The sequence below is a fragment of the Nyctereutes procyonoides genome, unplaced genomic scaffold (assembly GCF_905146905.1).
Source record: "Nyctereutes procyonoides isolate TBG_1078 unplaced genomic scaffold, NYPRO_anot_genome, whole genome shotgun sequence".
NCBI lineage: Eukaryota > Metazoa > Chordata > Mammalia > Carnivora > Canidae > Nyctereutes > Nyctereutes procyonoides.
Window position 1 is genome coordinate 16,494,795 of NW_026575030.1, and position 21,371 is coordinate 16,516,165.

Below are 21,371 nucleotides of genomic sequence, written 5' to 3' on the forward strand. Positions count from 1 at the left end.
GAACAAATTATTGAAGCCAACTATCTCTGAGTTTCCTTCCAGCTCCGAATTGCTGTGTATTACAGAAAAGTGATGTTTATAAGAGTCAACAAAGCCTCCTCAGTCTTGGCTGGGTTGCCTCTTTCTTTGTCTCTTCCTCTGTTTGCTTCCCTCCTTCAATCCCTACAGGATGAGGCTCTGTGGAGGAGGCCCCTCAGCTGGAAAGCACACATAGTTTCATGGAACGATCTGTCAGCCTCTGCATAGTTGTGATGAGTTTTCAGTTGAACTGACCTTGAGATGTCAGATGCCTTCCTGACTTGTACATCTCATTTCCTCCTCATGTGGCTGCCCCAGACCTCCCAGTTCCTCATTCTGGGTGTGATGACTATCTGGGGACGGATGTGGTTAAGAAGGCCAGTGGCTGGATGATCACACTGTCCACAGACATGCTCCCTAGTCTCCAGCAGCTATGGGAGATTAATGATGTGGTGCTAGAAGTCAGAAAGAGATGTCTCTTGCCATCACACACCATGCACATGACAGATTGCTGGGCTTCCTTGAAAACAGAGTGGGTGATCTCCATTGACATTTACATCAGAGTGAACCCCAATCCGATTCTGCAGATATTTCTATTTGTCTATGTGGGATGCTCTGCCTCATTGCTGCTGGCAGGGCTATTCTCTTCCTGTAGCTACTGTCTTGGCGAAGGGCTATTTGGCAGAGATGACCCCAGGGAGAAAGGAGCATTCCCTCACCGTCATACTGCCCACACCTACTCAGGAGAAAACAGTTCCCTTGTGTGTTTGCACCTAGGTAGACGGGCCTTGGGGAGTCCAGCCTGTGGTCTTACCTTTGTGTCTGCAGGGTCCTAAAATCGTCTGAGGAGAAGTTGGTTCGGCCCTTGTGCAGAGGCTAGCTATGCATTTAGAGGTGTCTGGTGCTGGCTTCGGTAGAGAGTGGTCCTTTGGGCCAGTTAATTCCAATGCTGCCTGGACACCTGTGGGGGAGGGACACATCTGATCTCACAAAGCTCCCTAGGTCACACCAGCTGGAGGGGACGCCAAGAAGGGGCAAGGGCCCAGCAGAAAGGGTGACATACATGGTACGAGTCTTGCTTTCTCCCTAGCCCAGGGCCCGTTCTCCTGCCTGTTCTGGGGTGGGTCCTGGCTCCCCAGAGGGGCTCTGAATGAGCTCTCATGGCACATTCTTATCTCCAAGATGTCCACGCTGCCAGGGAGGAAAGGTACTGTTCACATGAGGGAAGGGCACAAACATTCATAGGAATCTGTTTGGGGTTGGGCAGCAGATATATATTATCAAAGTGTGGTGGGTCCCTATATTTAAAAAAAGGCAGGGGTAGGGTCTGTGTGCTCAGGCCTGGGGACTGGACTAGACTACTAGATAGGGACCTCACAGTGCTTCCACTTTTCCCCCTTAAAACCCAGGCAACTCTATCCCACATCCCATCTGCCTGCCTCTCAGCCTTCCATGGCCAAGTCCATCTCAACATTCCAGAGTTCCATCCAGGTAGAAGGGGTTTTAGTATAGCTTCCCTCCATCCACCAGAGTCTGTGCCAGGGAGCACTGCCAACCAGCAGAACTTAGGTCTGTGGCCACCCCCCTCTGCCCCTGCCCTGCCTTCTCCCACCTGGAGCCCTGCAACCACACCTACAGGTTTACAGCCTCAGTGGACACTCAGATACACTCACACACACACATGCCCACCTCCCCGATTGCCCTGAATCCTGTCACTTAGAACAGGGAGATTGCACATCAGTTCTGAGACAGTGGCCCTGGTGTTCAAGCCCCTCCCATAACTGAAACCTCCTCCAGTTTATTCTTATAACTGTTTGAAATGGGCAAATTTTCAGAAAGAGGAACCAAGCTGCAATTTTATGTGCTGTGTCCACACACACCATTACGGAAGGACTTCCTGGTGTGATTCTAAATGAGAGCTCCCTGAGGTGGTGCTGGGATCCTGGCATCTCTGACGATTGGGTTCTGTTCTTCCTTGGCAAGGTCTGGGTCCTGTGGATGGGCTGCCCTGGGCTCAGTGCCTCAGAGGTTCCAGACTTTTGGGCAGTCGGCTGCTAAGCATACAAAAAGTCTGAGCCATGGTCAGGAAAATCCACCCAGCTCTGGGGCAGACAGACCAGAGTTCTTGGAGTGCCACCCCCAGCCAGCTCATGACCTTGGTGAATTCCAGCAGCTCATCTGGATAAGATGACAGGGCATCCCCTGGGCCTGGAGTGTAGATATGCTTGTGGCACTGTGACACTCCTTCTTTTGTGGGTCTGGAGCACTGGGCAGAATTTTTTGAGAAAAGTTACAGAAACTGTGTGGCGAACTCAAGGAAAAGTTTTCAAGGACTTTGCAGCAGCCACCAGAGATGATGATGGTTTGAATTGACTAGGACAGGAGCAGGAGTCCCAGGACAGTCTCCTTCTGGGGTACCTGGCAGGATGATTGACCACCAGTCTACACTGGGCTCTGCACTGATTCATGTCCCAGAGCCAGTATTTGAAGCTCCTTTCCCATCTGGGGGAGGGTGGACTCTTTAGTTGCTGTCCCATCAAGGCTGATATAGTGAGGAATGGGTTCCCCAAAAAACACTAGGGTCCTGCCACCTGGAGGAGAGGAGTGGACATGGGAAGGCCCAAACCGCTCCACTCCTATGTGGTCTCCATTTCCAGCATTCTCTTCTTATCAGTCGTGCACACAGCTGCTTAACCAATCTTCCTTCATTGCCACTTCCATCTTGTGATTCTCCTTAAACATGCCTTTGGAGGGATGAGGAGGGGCTAGATGTCCTTGGGGAGGACTTGAGCACCACTCACTACTCTCCCAGCTGCTCACACTTGTCCACTTCTCTCCTACCCCTCCTTGCCAGTTTCCACTCTGAACCCCTTTGGCATAGCTGGTGGCTGCTGCTTTGCCTTCCCTCTTCTCTTTCCCCATAGCCCAGCTCAGAGCAGATGGTTCTTTGGGACTGTTTGGGATTTTACTCTTCCCAGACCTGAGTCCTATGTCTGAGAGCCCTCATAATGGCATTGGCAGTGGACTGGGACATTTTATCTTTCCTTCTGGGTTTGCTTTTTCTTCTTGATTTTGAGTTGTAACCTTGCTTGCTCCATCTCTCCCAAAATGCTAAGTCCACTCCTTTGGGGCTGTCAACTTTTTCTGGGGCATGTATCACATCTTGTCCCATTCCCTGCCTCTCCCTTTCCTCCTTGTCACTGTCCTATCACACCAGGGAGATGGCCCCATAATTGTGTTAAAGTGCATTTCTGTACAATGAGGTTGCTGCAGTGCTCAAAAACACGAGGTGTCATTGCATGATGAAAAATCAGGCAGCTATTACATTCCTGAGTATAAGGAATTGTTAACGACATGGATAAAGGTCATGGAATGTTACATGAAAAAGGAGGACCTTACACAAAATACATACACAGAAGACTTGAAAAAAAAAACCCACAATATTAATACTAGTTGTTTTTGAATGGAAGAATTTTGTGTGATTTATATTTTCTTTATACTTTTCTGCATTTTCAAATTTCCTCTGAGAATTATATATTACTTCCATTCTAACGCTTGTATTATTATTTTTTTTGTATTATTTTTATAATGAGAACAAAAGTCTTTAAAAACTATTGAAAAGCAACAGTGAGGGTGACAGAACATGAGAGACTCCTAACTCTGGGAAACAAACAAGGGGTGGTGGAAAGGGAGGTGGGTGGGGGGTTGGGGTGACTGGGTGACGGGCACTGAGGGGGGCACTTGACAGGATGAGCACTGAGTGTTATGCCGTATGTTGGCAAATTGAGCTCCAATTTAAAAAAAAAAAGAATAAAAAAAGAAAAGTAACAGAATCATTTGTATTCTGAGGTGATGCTGCCCAGCTTGATGGAACATGGATATGATTCAATTTTTCCCCCTTTAGACAAGTGTTTTATTATTTCATGGGAAGGTAAAGGTAGTTGTTTTATTATTTTATGGGAAGGTAAAGGTAGTTGTAATTTAAAATAGCAACATCAACATACATTTCCCCTCCTGATTATTGTATTCTATCAGAGAAACAGAGGCAGATTTATCGGGGTAACTGCTGGAATTGACCTTTGCCTTCATTCAAAGAATGTTCCTTAATTCCGATAAAATATGCACTCCTTCCCTGGTCCTGGGACTAATCTGACCCTGGCACTGTCATTTAACCTTTCTCATCTGCAAAATGGGAATGATGTGATATCTTCTTGGCCAGGCTATCCTTTTTTTTTTTTTTTACCTGGGGGAGCTGCCCTGCCCACTGCCAGGTGCACAGCTCAGTGGGAGCTGTTTATCCTGTGAGGCCCCTGTCCCACTCCATCCCAGGCACAGGGTGACACCAGGAGGAACACTACACTGGCGGTGGCCAGCTCTCCAGCCCTGGAGTCAGCTCCCGCAGTAACTACCACAGCTCCCAGTCTGCACAGGCCTTGTGCTGATCTGCACAGCAGGGGGGGGGGGGCGCCCGGCGGCAGGAGCGTCCTCCCTGTCCTGTGCCCTCCCGCCTCCGCCTGTCCGGGGGGAAGGCCGGATCCTCGGCTGTGTCCCCAGAAGGGCGCCCTGGGCTCCGGGGCCTGCGCTGCTGGAATCGCACTCCCTCCACCTGGAGCCGCTGCCTGAGCTGCTCCCGAGGCCCTGCCTGGCGGGCGCTCCAGCCCTTTATCAAGCTCGCCTGCGGGTGTGGGGTGCTCTCCCCCGGGCGCACCTCCTCTATTAGTGACCCCGGGAACCTGGAGGCTCCTCCTGGGATCCTGCCCAAGTTCCCTGTTAAGTGCCTTTCCATCCGGGAAGAATCTGGTGCGGATTTTTAAAATTCCTGCCTCTCCGGGACTGGGCTTTCCTGTCCCGGAGGCTTTCGCTGCCAGGACTTAGCTGGCTCCTCGCAGAGGCCCCTCCCAACTTGATCCTTTTTTCTTTTTCTTTTTTTTATTGGAGTTCAATTTGCCAACATCTAGCATAACATCCAGTGCTCATCCCGCCAAGTGCCCCCTCAGTGCCCATGGCCAGGCTATCCTGATCATAATCATCTTAAATGTGGCATGCTTCATCATGTCCTAGAATACATGTGGGCTCAACTATGATGCACTTTTTCTGTGATTACCTTCAGGCAGGCCCCAAAGACATAGAGCTCACCAGGGCCTTTGCTGTTCCTCTTGCTCTTTTTTTTTTTTTTTTTTAAGATTTCATTTATTTATTCATGAGAGACAGAGAGAGAGAGAGAGAGAGAGAGAGAGAGAGAGAGACAGTGACACAGTCAGAGGGAGAAGCAGGCTCCATGCAGGGGGCCCAATGTGGAACTTGATCCCAGGACTCCAGAATGGTGCCCTGGGCTGAAGGCAGGAGCTAGATGGCTGAGCCACCCAGGTGTCCTCTTGCTTTTGAAGGGCTCCCCCAACAGGGCAGTTGCCACACTTGGGGGTTAAAGCACTCAAATACTCTTAGTCTTGAATGTCACAAGGTCTGAAGACGTTTGATAAGGGACCAAAGGAGAAAAGTCAGAGCAAGAGGAAAGGAAAGAGATAAGAGACAGATAAGCATGAGAAAGAAAAAAAATGGCAATTGCATAACTCTAAAAGACAGTATAAATGCATGTTTTTCTCTTTTCCTTTCTTAACTGATTTAAAAAGCAATTGTATAAAATAATATGTTTATAATGTAGAGTGTGTAACGTATAGAAAAATATAGATTGCCAAGAACAGCACAAAGGAAGTGGGTGGAAGGAAAGCCACACTGGGCTAAGGAAATGACTGCAGATAGTAAACTAATAATTATAACAATGTATTGTTGGGACTATAACATTAATTGATGTAATATATATGACAATAATGCCAGAGAAAGAGGGAAAGAGAATAGAGCTACATAGGTGTATCAGTTCTATGTATGAATCAAACTTAAAATTTTGATAACTTAAAATACACATAGTAAACCCTACTAAACCCTACTAAAAGAGAAAAAGTGAAAAAAAAAAGAAAACCAAAGAAGTTAAATGTTACATCAGAAGATGCTCTTTAATACAAAAGAAAGCAGTAAAAGAAGAACAGAGGAACAAAAAATACATGAGACATATAGAAAACAAAAAGTAAAATAGTAGATGTCAATCCAGGTATATCAATAATAACATTAAATGTCAGTGTATCAAACAACCCAATCAAAATGCAGAGATTTTTAGATGGATAAAAACCATGATCAATCATATGCTATCTACAGGAGACACATTTTAGATTTAAGGATGCAAATAGACTGAAAGTAAAAGGATAGAAAGAGATATATTATGCAAACACTGACCATAAGAAAACTGGAATGGCTATACTGATATCAGACAAAATAGACTGTACAACAACAAAAAATTTACTAGAGACAGAAAGGGACATTTTATGGTGATAAAAGGGATAATTCATTAGGATGGTATAAAATTATAAACACATGAATCTAACAAAAGAGAAACAAAATGTAGGTGGCAAAAAGTGACAGAAATGAAAAGAGAAATTCAATAATAACAGTTGGACACTTTTAATAGTGGGTTGAACAAGACACAAGATTTACAAGGGTGCAGAAGACTTGAACAGCACTGCAAACCAAGTAGACCTAACAGACCTCTATCAAACACTCCACCCAACAATAGAATATATATTCTTCTCAAGTACACATGAAACCTCTCTAGTCTCTAGGATAGGCAATAGGCCATAAAGAAACTTCAATATATTTAAAAGGAGAGAAAAAAATATAAAGTATGGTCTCTAATTATAATAGGATGAAATTAGCAATCAATATCAGGAAAAAAAGAAACTTGAGAAAGAAACAACACAGTTCTAAAAAACCAGTGGATCAAAGAGGCAATCAAAAGGGTAACTAGAAAATACCTAGAGATGAATGAAAATGAAGATACAACATATCAAAATTTATGAGCTGCAGCAAGAGTGGTGCTTAGAGGAAAATTTATAGCTGTAAATGCCTATGTTAAAAAAGAAGAAAGACTTTAAATCAATAACCTAATCTTCCACATTAAGACCCTGAAAAAAGAAGAGTAATCTAACACAAAGTAAACAGAAGGAAATAAATAACAAAGATTAAAATGGAGATTAAGAAATAGAGAATAGAAAAACAACAGAGAAATTTGAATAAACTGAAAGCTGGTTCTTTGAACAAACAAAAGTGACAATTCTTTAGCTGGCTTAACCAAGGAGAAAAGAGAGAAGACAATTACTAGAATCAGAAATGAAAGAGTGCAAGTTCACAACATTACCAACAGAGAAAAGCTAAAGTCCAGGTGACCTCACTGGGGAATTCTACCAGACACTGAAAAAATCAATACCAAACCTTCACAAACTTTTCCAGAAAGTAGAAAAGAAGGAAACAAGTGTGAACTCATTTGGAAGGCACTATTACCCTGATACCAAAACCAGACAGCGACGTCATAAGAAAACTAAAGATCAATATCTCTTACAAACATGGATGCCAATATCCTCAACAGAATGCTAGCAAACTGAATCCAACAACATGTAGAAGAATATACACCTTGGTCAAGGGGGATTTATCCCAGGAAGGAAGGGTTGGTTCAGCATGTGAAAATCAATTACTGCAATAGGCCATACCAATAGAATAAAAAATAAAAACAGCATGATCACTTCAATAGATATAGAGAAAGCATCTGACAAAATCTAACACTCTTTCATCATAAAAAGACTCAGTAAACTAGGAATAAAATGGAATTTCTTCAACCTGAAATGGAGTATTTTTAAAAACACCATACCTAATATCATATTTAATGGTTAAGGATTGGATGCTTTCTCCCTAAGATCACAGATAAGATAAAGAAGTCTCTGCTTTTGCCACTTCTATTCAATGCTATGCTGGAGGTTCTATCCAGGGTAACTGGACACGGAAAAAAAAAAAGCATCCAGGTTTGAAAAGAGTTCTAAAAAATTAGGATGTCCAACATATAAACTTTTACAAGAAATAATAAATGAGTTTAACAAGGTTTAGAACACAAGGTCAAAATAAAAGATCAATTGTATTTCTATACAATTGCAACAAACGTTCCAAAAATGAAATTATGACATCAACTTCATTTACCATAGCATCAAAAAGAATAAAATATTTTGAATTAAATTTAATAAAATAAGCGCAAAACTTATACTCTTAAAACTAAAACACTGAGAGAAAGAAGATCTAAATAAACAGAAAAACTTCTCATGTTTATGGATCAGAAGACAGTACCGTTAAGATGCCAATACTTTTCCATTGTTCAACGCAATTCCTGTCAGAATACTGGCTGTTTTCTTTGTTGAAATGGACAAGCTGATTCTAAAATTCACATGTAATTACAAGGAGTACCAAATAGCTAAAACAATTTTTGAGAAAGAACAACAGAATACAAGGACTTACACTTCCCACCTTCAAAACTTAACTACAGAGCAATGGTAATGAAGACAGTGTGGTACTGGCAGAAGGATAGACACACAGATCAATCAAACAGAATTGAGAGTCCAGAAATAAACCTATCCATCTATGGCCAACTGATTTTTGACAGGGTGCCAAGGCCATTCAATGGGGGGAAACTTGTGTGTTCAACAAATGGTGCTAAAACAAATAGCACATGCAAAAAACCAAGTGGACCCTTACCACGGACTTTGCGTAAAAACTCAAAAATCCATTTTTATAACTCAAAATGGATCATAGATATAAATGTAAGAGCTAAAGCCATAAAACTGTTAGAATAAAATATACAGATAAATCTTCATGACTCTTTCACTTCAGGACTTGACAAAGGGTTCTTAGCTATGCTAGTAAAAGCATGATCAACAGAAGAAAAAAAACCCACATAAGTTAGATTTCACAAAATCTAAATACTTTTGTGCTTTAAAGTCACCATCAAGAAAGTGAAAAGACTTTCAGAATGGGAGAATATATTTGCAAGTCATACATCTGATAAGAGATTTGTATCTAGAGTACATGAAGAACTCTTACAACTCAATAATACAATGACAAATAATCCAAGTAAAAACTGGGCAAAGGATCTGAACAGACAGCTCTCCAAGGAAGATATACAAATGACCAATGAGCACACAAAAAGATGCTTAACAGCATTAGCCATCAGGGAAATGCAAATCAAAGCCACAATGAGATGCCACTTCACATGCACTGGGATGGCCAGAATAAAAGGCCAGATAATAAATACTGACAAGGATGTGGAGAAATAGGAACCTGCGTACACTGTTGGTATAAAATGGTGCGGTCACTTCGGAACAAAATCTGGCAGTTCTTCAGATGATTAAACATAGTTGCCATATGACCCAGCAATTCCACTCCTAGCTATGTATCTAAGAGAAATGATAACATGTTATCATACAAAACCATGCACATGAATGTTTATAGTTACATTATTCATAATGGCCAAAAGATAGAAACAACTCATTTGTCCATCAACTGATAAAGAAAATGTAGCCTATTACACAAAGGAATATTTTTCTGTCATAATAAGAGGTTAAGTATTGATACATGAGTGAACCTGAAAATATGCTTAGCAAAAAAGCCAGTCACAACTGACCACATATTACATGATTCCATATGATAAAGAAGTCCAGAATATTTCATTTATGTTAGAAAAATAAAGTTGTAGAAAAAACAGTCTACAAGGACCTACACCAAGCAGTAGTTAATTTTAGAAGGAGGGATTGAGAACGAGTTTATGCTTTTTCTAAATCAGTTGATTTTTTTTTTTGCAAGCATGTTTGCATTTTTTTTCTTTGTCTCTTGTTTTTGTAATCAGGGAAAAACCCCAATAAAGGTATTTTCACAAAAACAAACTAATAAGACAGACCTGATTAGTATTTGTGACTTCCAGATATTTGATGAGACATGATGTGTAAACAAGAAGGATTGTACCGTAGACCCAGCCAACTTGGAATGGCCACCTCTGCCATTGTCTCCTCCAGGACAAGGCTACAGGTCCTTCTACTCGGCACATGTGACCTTAAGAGGCCACCCAGCCTTCCTGAAGTCTCATTTTCCATGACTTCCCCAGTGTTTCTTCTTTCATACATCCCCGACAGGCACCATCCCAGTGAAGTTGTCGTTCTTCTCACCACTTTTTCGAAACCAAACCAGTCATGGCCACCAATGACCTCCAAGTTGGCCACTGAACTTCTCTGTGCCTCTCTCTACTTCTCTATGTTTGGCAGTTTGGCTCCTCCCCTGTTCTTGGAATGCTTTCTTCTCTTGGCTTCTGGGCACCTGCTGGTTCTCCTTCCCTCTCTTTGGCTGCCCCTTCTCAGCTGTCCTCCTGCTCTGCACACTCTGGGGTGTTAGTGTGCTGGGCTCTGACCTGGCCTCATCTTTCTCTCCCTTATCTCAGCTACTCCTTGGGGACCTCATCTGGGTCCTGCTACCCTCTGTCTTGGAAGGATCCTAAAGTGGTTTTCCTTCCCTTGTTTCATGTGGAAAGGGAAGAAAGAGGTAGAAGTGGAGATTCAGAGAGAAGATTCTCCAAAGATAAGCAAGCTTGCAGAACTGGATTTTCATCTCCTCCCAACTAGATAAAACTGGGCAAGGGGAAAGGAGGGGGGGAGGTGAGTCAGGCGTGGGTGGGGGACAGAGGTGCAGAGGAACAGGTGCAAGGTCTCTGGTGTCTTCTTATCAGGGCACTAATCTCATCATGAGGGCCCTACCAGTGTGTCTCCTTTGAACCCTAATTACTTCTGTCAAAATCCTATTCCAAAATAGTCACATTGGGGTTTCAACATCTGAGTTTTGGGAGGACCCAAACATTTAATCTGGAAAGGATGGACTCAGCACTGAGTGTTCCTCACTAGAAAGCTTGTTTGTTCTCTCTCTCTCTCTCTCTCTCTCTCTCTCCCTTCACACTCATCCCAGCCCCCTAAAATGTGAAGACAAGGAGAGGGGGACAACAGATTGGGAAAAGTCTACACATCAGGAAGAGAGCTCTTGCTGAAAGCCCACAACTTGGGCATCGGCCTCCAGAACTGTATAATGGATGCTTAAGCCGCCCAGTCTGTGGTATTGGGCTGTGGTACCCAAGCTAAGAGTGTCTCTGCTCCTCTCTGCTGCTCTGCTTGCTCCTTTTTCTCTCCTTCCGTTTCCTATTCACACATGGCTGTCCTCAGAACGGTCCAGAAGATGGTTCAGGATGGCTAATCAGTGCTCCAGCTCCTCCCCTGCCAAAAGGCACATTCTCTGGGTCTCTGGTTAAATCCCGCAAGGGGAGTCTGCTCAGTTGGGTTCAGCTGGTCCTGGTCTGTGGCCTTGCCGGCTGGGGGTGTAAGCCTCTGGACAGCCCACCCTGTTCCAGCCCAATCAGGCAGGCCCTCTGGTGCTATTCCTGGGCCGAAGTCTAGCACCCACTGAGCATGGCAGGGACGGCACTGTGAGCACCAAAACCTGTAGGAAGCAGGATGGATGGGTGCTCCCAGAGGGAGCTCACTGATTGTGCGGGGGGGGGGGGGACGATGGGAGCAATGAACACCTGGGATTGTTTGTTCTGCAGCCATTATTCACGTACATGCATTTACCTAACCTCCACTTCAGTCAGGAGGCAGGCAGCAGTGCCAATTTACAGGAAGGAACGGGGTTCTCTCCCAGGCACTAGACCAGAGCTGAGTGGGGCTAGGAGGTGGCCCTGTGGGAGCTCTGCCTCTAAGGGGGACCTGCCCATTCAGGCCCCGCCCACATTCCCAGATGTGTGCAAGGCCTGGACTCACTCTGAAGTGAGCCCAGGTGAGTGCCCAGGTAACCCAGCCAACCCCTGGACTGGCAGCCTGGGCTGAGAGGCAACCCTCCTCCAGGCCCTTACTTGCAGTGTGAAGGGGACGGCGCCACGGAGGGGGGTTGATGGGCACTGACCCTCTGTCTGCCAGTCAGTCTTGTCCATCAAGCTCTTTGAAGTAAACATGCCCCTCCAGGCTTCGATTTGGATGCGAACACCTGGTGTGGGTTACATGCGTAGCCGTTATCAGCAGCGACAACTTGGTGTGACTTCTTTATCAGATCTTCTTTTCCCTAGACTGAGAATTGTACTAGAGAATAGACCTTCCAGAGGATTTTTTTTTTTTATGATAGTCACACAGATAGAGAGAATGAGGCAGAGACACAGGCAGAGGGAGAAACAGGCTCCATGGGAGAAACAGGCTCCATGCACCGGGAGCCCGACGTGGGATTCGATCCCGGGTCTCCAGGATCGCGCCCTGGGCCAAAGGGAGGCGCCAAACTGCAGCGCCACCCAGGGATCCCCCTTCCAGAGGATTTGAAGGAGAGCAAGACCTCTTACAAAGGGACTGTCACCTCTGACAGTCTCAGCATCGGGGAAATAATCTGAGATAACCATCTCCGTGTTTAGGTCATATTGTGCTCACTCCGGAGCGAGCTGTGGGGTTCCAGTGGTGGCTTCACCTCCTCCTGGTGTGTGAACAAGGCCTTGGCCTTCCTGCCCCTCAATTCCTTAGTAAGAAGCCTGAGGAGCAGCAGTGCCCTGTGTGTGTGAAGTGCTCAATTATAAGAAAGGCAACATGACAACCAGTATCTATACATTGATTTGCAGATTGCAAAGCCATTTTGCATGATTTCCTTTGAGTCACCAACAGCTCTGGCAGTTTGCACTTCCATTTTACAGATGAAAGAACTAAGACTCAGAGGGATTAAGAGCTTGGTTTTACTGAGGAGTCAAGCCCAGCCTTTTTGATTCCACATCTGCAGTCCTGAAAGACCTTAGGTTTTGGGTGTAGCTGGACTTTGTGTCAAGTACTGGTTCTTGACGAAATGATGTGGCCTCTTGGAGCTTCAGGTTCCGCCCTGCTGAACGGGGATGCAGAGTTGCAGGCAGATGTCTGCAGTGGCCGTCATTATTGTCATTACCCAGCCGCCTGGGGCCGACTGGCCCAATGGGCTTCTCTGCTATTGCTGTAGATGTCTGAGCTTAGCCTGTCTGTCTACAGAACAATAGCAGAGACTTTGAAGGCTCAGAGTGGGTCAACAAAAGATAAAACGCAGCTCCAGCCTATTGTGTCAGCTTCAGATACCAACATTGGCAAAGTTTTCTATGCTTGTGGGGGGAAAGCATTGGAACTCCTGCCAAGAGCAAAAACTGATTTGCCCACATGCAGTCCAGCCCTCTGATCTGTCCCTGGAGACAAAATAAGGAAACTACCTCTTTGATCCAAAACTATTTTTATCTGCTTCTGAGCAGTGCTTATGGTGCATTATGTGTTTTGCAGAGAAGGGTGCTATCAGCAGTAGAGCTAACCATTACCCTGGCCCTTCCTGCAAACAGACTTCTTTTGTCTTCTTTGGCAGTGCTGGTGTGGCCAGGCTTGGGTCACATGCTGATGCAGCTGAGAAATGGTGTCTCCATGCCTCAGCTAGTTGGTGTTGACCAGATGGTGAAGGAGGCAAAGTTGTCTTCAATGCATCTTATCCCAAGGGGTGTGTGCTGTGGAGTGAGGAAGGCCTGAGTGGATGCCAGGCCTACTCTTGGGCTCTTCTCTCCTGCCCTCCCACCCCCAGCCTGGCATACAGCTTTTCGTCTCTGTGTTGCACCCCTTTCCTCTTCCATCAGGATGCAATTGGATGCTGGCTCACGGGCTTCAGTTAACCCACAGTTTTGGGTAAAGACAATGCTGCATCAGCCCGCCTGCCCCCTTTTCTGGGGAGGGGGATTCAGACAGAAGGGACACACATTTTGCTGGACCTTCAGCATCACTAGGAGTAGAGGGAGCCACAGGGAGGAAGGAGGGGATTTATGTCTGGGGGAAGCCTGCTAGTAAAAGCCCACAGGTGGAAATCAGCACAGCACTGTAATGCTAGAGATGTGCACAAACTCTTTGTCTTTCTCCCAGAAGTGGCTGCTTTCCTTGTACCCTGCCTCCAGTGCACAGAAGCAGATACACCCTGGAACCAAGAGTGATGGTGGATTTTGTATCAGCCATGGGTGCCCAGACATTTGGGTACCAGTGTCTGTGAGGGAGTTGATGCTACCATTTCAATCCACAGACTAAAGCAGCTTGCCCTCCTCAAGATGGGTGGGCCTCGTCCAGTCAATTGAAGACCTGAATATACAAAAAGGTAAACGCTTTCTGCCTGACACAAAAAGCTGGGACATCAGATCTTTTCTGCCTCTGGTCTCAAACTGAAATATTGGCTCTTTCTGGGTCTTGAGCCTGTTGGCATTGGGACCAGAGCTGTGCCATCAACTCTTCTGGCTCTCTAGCTGACTTCAGATCTTGGGACTTACCAGTCTCCATAATCACCAATGGACCAGTTCCTTATAATAAATCTCTTTATCCACTCCCCCCACCCCCACCCATGCTATTGACTCTTTTTCTGGAGAACACTGACTAATATACCAAGTGTCAAAATTTGGCTTTTCCAAAATATGCCCCAGAACACATAGTAGAGACATAGTCTTGAAAGCCTAGGTTTTTAATGGCAAGAGCCTGGCTTTTTGAAAGGGAAGAACTCAGCACATACACTTTAGTAGCATATAGACAGTGTTGGGAACCTTGCATGGGGATTGCCCATCCTGAGCGGTTGTGTTTTGGTGGGAGGAAGATGACCAGAGGCTGTAGATGGAGCCTAGTGAGTGGGGGTCCCTGAGAAGGGACATTGCTTTGTCCCCTCCAATGTCTGAACTAGAAGGCAGAGTTTTGTTGATAGATTGCATTGGATTATTGTGTGAGGGGGTCAAGGGCTGAGTGAACATCTGCTTGACCCTTCCTGAGGACAAGAGGACAAGAACCTGAATTGAATGAATATTTACCCAATGTTCAAATCAAATTTGCACACTCCACAATTTTTTTCTAGGGTCAAGAGAGTTGTGCCTGCAAATGTTGACTTTTTCAGTTCTTATGTAAAAATCAATTAGCTTATAAAATTCCTGTCAGTTCCTCTTGATGCCTCCATCCTTTATCCGGAGTTATGCCAGTGGAGCTGGACCATACAAGCCTGCCATCCTTTAAAAATGTGTAAGAGTATATTTGTTAGGGTGCTTATGATCACAAGCAACAGAAAAAGTGTTTTCAAACCAGTTGAAACAATAGAGAGATGCTGACTAACTCGAATAAGAATTCCAGATAGGAGCAGGCTTCAGGTGAGGCTTGCTCCAGTGGCTTAGCAGTGTGATGAGCTCCATTTCTTCACATTGTCTTCTACAATGTTAGATTAACTATTGAGTGCTTCATGTCAGATACCCAGATGGCAGGCTGTAGCTTCTTGAGCAACTTGACTCTTCTCTCATGTCCTGCCTGAAGGGGTCTTTGTTCATAGCCATTGTAGTACTGCCAGGACCAACAGAGGCAGTGCCCCATCTCCAGACCAATGATTGGATGTAGGAATGTTCTTGACCTAGAATGCCAGCTCTGTTCGTGAAGTGTAAGATCCCTGCATGGTGTGGTGGGATCAGGAGTGTTGCAAAGGGCAAGGGCATATGAGGAGGCAAAAATATGGGTCCTTTACAAAGGGGATCTTGCATTTTCATGTTTTGTTACATTTCATCTTTGCTACCATCTTCTCACAGTTTTCCTACCAATTGGTAAGGAATCTTTCATCTGAGCAGAAATTGCTAGATTCTAACCAGCCAAGTAGGGATTGGTAGGTCTGTCTCTACCTTGGTTGGGGCAGGCTGTGAATCGTGCATCCTGGCCACACCCACCCTGGTCCTCCTCTGCTCACCTGTGAAATGAATCAGTGGTCTTTGCTTTGTGAAGTCCTTGTGAGGATAAAGCAGTGTGTCTCCCATTGTGTATCCTGCCTCATGCTGAGGTGGTGAATGGACATGCTCTTAGGATGCACTATCAGTTCATGTAAATACCCATTGAAGCTGCTCCCTCCAAAGTGCTTTGGAGGTATTGGGTACATAGACAGATGGCCGATCCAAAGAGTAAAGGGGAGGAGGAGGCACCAGTGGTATGAGGCTATCAACCAGGACTCTGTGAATTTTAGGAGGAGTGAGGACCCCAGAGTCATTTGGTAACCCCCTCTGCCATTCCTGATGTGAACTTGTTGACACATCAACAACTCACCATCCCACCGAGTAGGAGTTATTGAAAGTGGCCATGCTCCTATGTGGTCACTCCGGGCCTGGTGTGGCCATGGGGCCTGAGGCTGATGATGTCCCGCTTGCTGAAGGAGGGGAGCTCTGCAGTGCCTAGTCCAGGGCTGGCTTTGGAGTCACTTCTGGGTGAGCCCTCAGTGCAAACGCATACTGGAAGCTGCAGGGCCCTTGGATGCTCATAGCTATGTGGTGTGGCAACCTCAGCCCCCCGCCACCCCAAAGATGGGTCTGGGGTTGGGAGTGGAGAGTTCTGGCTCTGCTATGAGGTCTTGACCAAATTTAAGGTTACCTGACCTCTGTTTCCCCAGCCATTAATCTCAGGGTGAAAAGCGATGCTTTGGGGCCTTTGGGCAGAGCCCCACAGGTGGGAAGTGATCCTGTAATGAGACATTAATATGGGACTGTCCCAGCAGTTCTTGGTTCAGACTCCAAAATACTAGGGACATGTGGATGGTAGATATCCCATCTACTGTGAAAGTGGGGGCCACCTACATGGCAGAGGGGGCTCACGGACTCAGTGGGACACCCTTCCTGACCTTGGCCCTCCTGCTCAGCCTCCCTACTGGAGGCCCAGCTCAGTCTTGGGCCTATTTCCTCTGCCCATAGGTACCCTGCAGTCCAGGTATATGTGCAGCTGGGCTTTTCTCCTCAGCCGGAAGAACGTCATCTCCCCCGCCCCCCCCCCACCCCTCCCCCCATCACCGCCCCTTCCTGGATGAATGGCTCCCGAAGTTGGCCAAAATGGCTCTTCTGACTTCTGTCTCTAACTGGCAAGGCTGCTGTCTGCCCTGGCTCAGGTTACCATAGCTTCATTCTGCCACCTGCTCAGGACAAAAGCCTCAGGGTTGTCCTGGCCTCCTCCCTTTCCCTTTCATATCACTTACATTGAAGTAGAAAAAAATATTGAAAATCCATTTAGCTTGATCTTGGAATATGTCCTGACTGTGATCCCTTGCACTATTTTCATTTCCTCTTCTGGGTCCCAAAGTTCACCTGGATTATTGTGCTGACCCCCACTTGCCCTCCACATCCACACCCTCTCCTCCCCCAAACTGTCTGCTCTTAACACCAGCCGCAGTGATCCTTTCAAAACAGAAGACTTAAGATGCCGTTCCTCTGCTCTGGCTTCTCCCCTCTCTCCCTGAGGCCCAGTGTAGTGTGGCCTCCCGTTAACCTGGTTGAAGTCATCACTTACCACTTTCCTCTGCCCAGTTTGTCCTGTCTACATTGGCCTTCTTGTTCTTTGAATAAATGCCAGGGCTTTATATTGCCCCATTCCCCTGCCCAGGATGCTTTCCCTCCTTGCTCCACTCTCTCCTTTCCCTCAAGGCCTTGCTTGAGCCTCATCTTCTGCCTGAATGCCCTCCCCTCCCAAGCCCTACACTTAAAGTTGCAGCACCCTTACCCCTGTACCCTCACTCCCTACCCTGCTCTCTGTCTTTTCCTCCGCCTACACAAGTAGTGTTCTATCACCATGCCATCTGCTACACTATTGTATTTCTTTTGTCTCTTCTCCTTAAAGGACAGCCCCACGAAGGCAGAGATTCTTCTCTGTTCTGTTCCCTCTGGCCTCAGAACAGTGCCTGACACATAGCAAATGCTCAATAAATATTTGGTGAAGGAATGAGCACCCCCTTGATTTTATTAAGGGACTGAGCTTGAAGGTGCCAGGAGAGAGGATTTCTTTGGGGAGAACTGCTAGAGTGCTAGAAGGGAAGGGGTGGGTGCTCCCTATCTCCTCAGCAGTCAGGAGGGGCTTTAGGAAGACCTCTGGGTAGCTGATATGAATTTCTGGGGGCAGGAGGGACAGGGGCACCAAGTGGGAAGGAGGCTGACTTGGGGTGGATGGCAGGCAGGTCACATGGCACATTGTGTTTCCTGAGGACCAGAGGTGCCTGTGCCTGCGACAGCAGGCCAGCAGAGGTGGGACAAGATCCTGGGGGTAGGAGGGCTGGGCTAATGGGGAGCTAGGTGGTCAGCCAGAGCAGGTCTTTCTGGTTAGGGAACTGGGATCAGCTATGCCTGGAGGCAGGTCCGCAAGGACCTCAGAGGCTCCCATGGGAACATCACTCTAGCAAGGTGGGACCCTGACATTCACAGTTTCTGCACAGAGAGGACATCTGCAGGGGGATCCTGCCCCCACCCACTGAGCTCCCAGAGGGAGAAGAGGTACTCCTCATCCAAGCATGGGTTCTCTAACTGTGATGTGAGATGGGGCACTTAATGGTGGAAGCAACCCTGTTTTGGACTAAAAGTGACAGGAAGACATTTTATTTATGAGCGAGATCAGGAGTCTTGTAGGAGCTGTGTGGGATTTCATTTGGGGAGCAGAGCTTGGGGCAGGAGAATCAGATCTGAGGTTGGATTTAAAGGTGTTGCTTCTGTGACCCATGGAGTCCATCTTCTTTTTGGTTCTGTTTATAGCTGAGGTCAAATTTCTGCATCTCCCTAAAGTAATACCTTAGAACACCTATTGAGAACACCCCAAGGGACAGTGAGCTGGCTATATAGGAAATTGAAGACTTCAATGGCACAAGGGTCATTGTGTGCTAAGCAGATGCTCCAAAGAGGAGCAGAGGAAGGTGCCTCATTCTCCCCCAAGCAAGTGAGAGATAGGGTTGAAAGGACACAAACTGGAGTCTAACTTCGGTTGGTGTATCAATCAGGACCAACCAGGTCATGCTGCAGTAACAAACATCCCCAAAGCTCATAGGCTTAGCATCATGGTGCTTGTTCTCCATCCGTGTTATTGCACACAAGGGCTGGTGGAGCTTTCTGCTCACACAGTCACTGAGTGACCTTCCGTCAGCTTCTGTGTGCTTCTGCTATTGCCTTAGCTGAGGAAGGAGGATTCAGAGAATTGTGGTCCCAAAAGCCTTCTCCTGGGAATGACATAGCCCACAGTTGTCCCCATATCATTGTCCAAAGCAAACTGTGTGACCACACCTTTGAAGAGGGGCATGGAGGTAGACATAGAGATGGAATTTTACCATGTCCTTGAGAGGCAGGGACCCAGAAATACTGCGACCAGCACTAGTGACCACCACTGCTGGGAGGGACCCTGCCCAGAGAGGGGTGGGGCCAGATGGAAATGTGCTCCCTTCCACCAACAGTGGGATGCAGGGTGTGTATCCAACTCCAAGGAGGGTTGTCTTGAAAGAGATTCTGGGGGGAATCCCAGCAGTGGGGTGGGCCTTAAAGACAAGGTGAGAGCAGGAACTGAGAGCAGCAAATCCAGGAGGACATTGCCCATGTCATTGATCCTGGTGAGGGAATTTACCTGGATGAGAGCTCAGGGTTCTGATATCAAACTGGATTCAATTGGAATTATGGGGTTATTAGCTGAGGTTGGACCTTCTGTTATCCTGGAGAGGCTGAGAAACTATGGGACCTGGCTGAGGGTCCCTGCTGTGGGCAGGGGCAGGGTACAAACTTGTGGTATGGCTCGAAGGTGGAGCAGGAGCAGGAGCATGAATGGTTCCATCTAAAATGGGGGAAGCACCGCCCACGTGTGACCCACCTCTCAGGGTGTCCTGGCCCAAGTGACACTGTGTGAGAGTGAGGAGGGGCTTCAACACTGTACGCTAGATATGTGGTCAGAGCTGCAGGTGGCTTTTATGAGGCACACTCTCGGGTTGGGGGGAACAAGCCTGTCTCCCACTCCAGCTTCATGTCCCTGAGATGCTTGGGCTTCCTTCCCTCCCTTTCCTCTTCCTCTGTGCTCAGGCCCTGCCCTGGGGCTCACTTGCCTACTAAAAGTCAGACATTCCCATGCCTACAGGGGGGGACATGGAGACAGGGTGGGGGGCAGTTGAGATGTGAGGGTAGCCCAGGAGGGAGCGAGATAGGGAAGGGACAGGGGCTAGAGCTGCTCATGCTAGTGTGGTGTCTGCTGCAGGGGCTTGTGTGAACATCAGGGAACCAGCTGGGAGGGGCCCCTGGACCTCCTGCGGCATTTCTCCTGGGCCAGCTGCTTTTCTGTGTACAGATCCCTCCCCTCAAGGGTTAGGTTCCAGTGAGGAGGGCAGATGGTAAACAAGTGCCAGAGGGTGATTTGGGCAAAGCAGGAGCAGGGAAAGACTGGGAGGACCATATAGATCAGAGATAGGAGGAGGATTTGAGCCTTAACCCCAAGGTGTGAGAGGGTAGAGAGGACAGCAGGGCGCTGCCTGTCAGGTGGAGGGGCAGGGTTGTAGCCAGGGTGTTCTGGGAACTCCAGGAGCTGTTGCAGCTTGGGGGGATGGGACCTGCTCCTGGGGTCCTGATATTGGGTGCCATCTTGTGTGAAGTAGGTTTTGAGCAGAGGGTGATAGGACTTGATGTAGATTTTCATAGGTTCATTCCAATTTTGAGTCTAGAATACTCCTGAGGTGGGCAAGGGTGAGGGAGTGCAAGTGGGGAGGCTCTGCCATCCTGCAGCAGAGGTCATGGTGGCCTGGACCGGCTGGGTAGCAGGGACGGTGAGAAATGGCTGCATTCTGGATATAATTTGAGGGTTGAGCCAAGAGGATTTGCTCAGTGGGGAGGATGAGAAAAAAGCTGAGAATAAACCCAAGGTTTCTGGCCTGAGTGGATGAAAGGATGGAAGTGGCACGTAGCGGGAAGGCTGGGACGGGAAAGGGTTTCAGGGACAGGTGGCCGAGAGTGGTTCTGGCTTACTCACAGTAAGCTTGAGATGATCGCTCGGCCTCTGAGTCACCACCCGTAGTAAGTGGTTGTGTATCTGAGCCCTTGCTTTTGGGGGAGAGATCTGTTGCATGGTCTGAGGCTGGAAGTTCTCACTGTGTCAGCAGTATTTAAAAACCTGGCAAGGGAAGAATCCCCGAGAGAGTGAGTGCAGATGGGAGGAGACACATTCCAGACCCAGAGCTCTGGGCCTCTGCCACTGAGGGGCTGGAAGAGGAACTGAGAGCAGCAAGGGAGCCTAAGAAGCAACCTAGAGCCGGTGGCAGACAGGTGGGGGGCTGGCTCAGGCCCAGGAGAAGGAGTGTCATTCCTCGTGAGGGGGATTTGTGCCCCTGCTGCCCTGAAGGGCTGGATAAACCCCTGGTCAGGGTAAGACCCTGGGTTGAAGCAGGACTTCCTAGGCTTGCAGTGATGGGGGCAGAGTGAGTAGACCCTACAGGCCTGGCTTGTTCTGCTGTGTGGCCAGGCCACTGAGGTTGAGCTGTCCTTTGAGGTGGCTCTGGGCTGGGAAAAGAGTACCAGGGGCTGGAGGGCTATAGTCGAGGGCTCTGGGAGGAGACGCCTGCCTCTGGTCTAGGCATAAGTCCACTGCTTTTCCATCAGG

At 47.3% G+C, this 21,371-nt stretch overlaps 1 pseudogene; it reads right to left on the reverse strand.

The window, feature by feature from the left end:
• LOC129504013 (transcriptional adapter 1-like) overlaps positions 1-16,084 on the reverse strand; it is a 98,361-nt pseudogene extending 82,277 nt beyond the window's left edge.
• Positions 16,085-21,371: the final 5,287 nt, after the last annotated feature.